The sequence below is a fragment of the Colobus angolensis genome, unplaced genomic scaffold (assembly GCF_000951035.1).
Source record: "Colobus angolensis palliatus isolate OR3802 unplaced genomic scaffold, Cang.pa_1.0 Scaffold62, whole genome shotgun sequence".
Classification (NCBI taxonomy): domain Eukaryota; kingdom Metazoa; phylum Chordata; class Mammalia; order Primates; family Cercopithecidae; genus Colobus; species Colobus angolensis.
In genome coordinates, this window is record NW_012119821.1 from 3,161,348 (window position 1) to 3,162,500 (window position 1,153).

Consider the following 1,153-nt stretch of genomic DNA (forward strand, 5'->3'; position numbering starts at 1 on the left):
CTAAAACTGTGGCCGGGCATGGTGGCTCATGCCTGTAATCCCAGCACTTTGGGAGGCTGAGGCAAGTGGATTACCTGAGGTCAGGAGTTCAGGACCAGCCTGGCCAACATGGTGAAACCCCATCTCTATTAAAAAATACAAAAATTAGGCGGGCATGGGGGCAAGTGCCTGTAATCCCAGATACTCAGGAGGCTGCAACAGGAGAATTGTTTGAACCCAGGAGGTGGAGGTTGCAGTGAGCTGAGATTGCACCATTGCACTCCAGCCTGGGTGACAAGAGCGAAACTCCGTCTCAAAAAAAAAAAAAAAAAGGTGGAACTGTAGATGAGAACCACTCAGCAGGAGCAGTGGCCACAAACCAGGTCAGCCCTTGCCAGAATCACAGGGCTAAGGCACAGAAGGAGCCAGGGAGAAGAAATACTTCAGCCTTTCTCTTTTTGTGCCCTTTGATCTCCCAGTGCTGCCTCCTATTAGCCAAATCCAACTGATGTCAGAGGTCAAAGAAACCTGGTTGATGCAGTTAGTAGAGTTATACCTCCCAGAATGGAAAACAAGGCAAAGATTGGATTTGGTGGTGAGGAACTGAGAATAATGACTTCAAAATACCAATCTCTTCCAAAAAGCTGCAGCAGTTGGCAAAACAGACCTTTATGAAATCTCTATTGATTTTAGTTTTTGATACCTGAGTATATCACTGATGGCACTCAGCATATGCACATCTTAAAAACACCTTTTTATTATTCTTGATCTTATTTTGCTACTGTCAGTACATAGAAAGGGTCCTTAATGATGTAATAAAACCAGGAGGGGAAATTAAATTATCCAACTCTTGCGTTTCAATTCTCTACCTGAATTCCAGAACTTTCCCTGTTTTGCTTTTGTATAGTGACCCTGACTTACCCAAATGCTGGAGCTTCACTTGATGCTCACTAAAGATCTTTGGCCTCTGAGTAAGTTCAGTAATATGCCAGTCACAGAGCAGTGCCCAATAAAACTCCTGCCCCTTCAAAGCATGGGAAATGGGGTCAAGTGGTAATTTCAGCAGGAACAGTGGAGAACTGAAGGTGCAGTTGGCAGGTCTGACTTCACATTTTGGGGCCTATGGCTCATAAACTGTGTAACAAATGATAGCAGCACAGAGCACTTTCTGAGC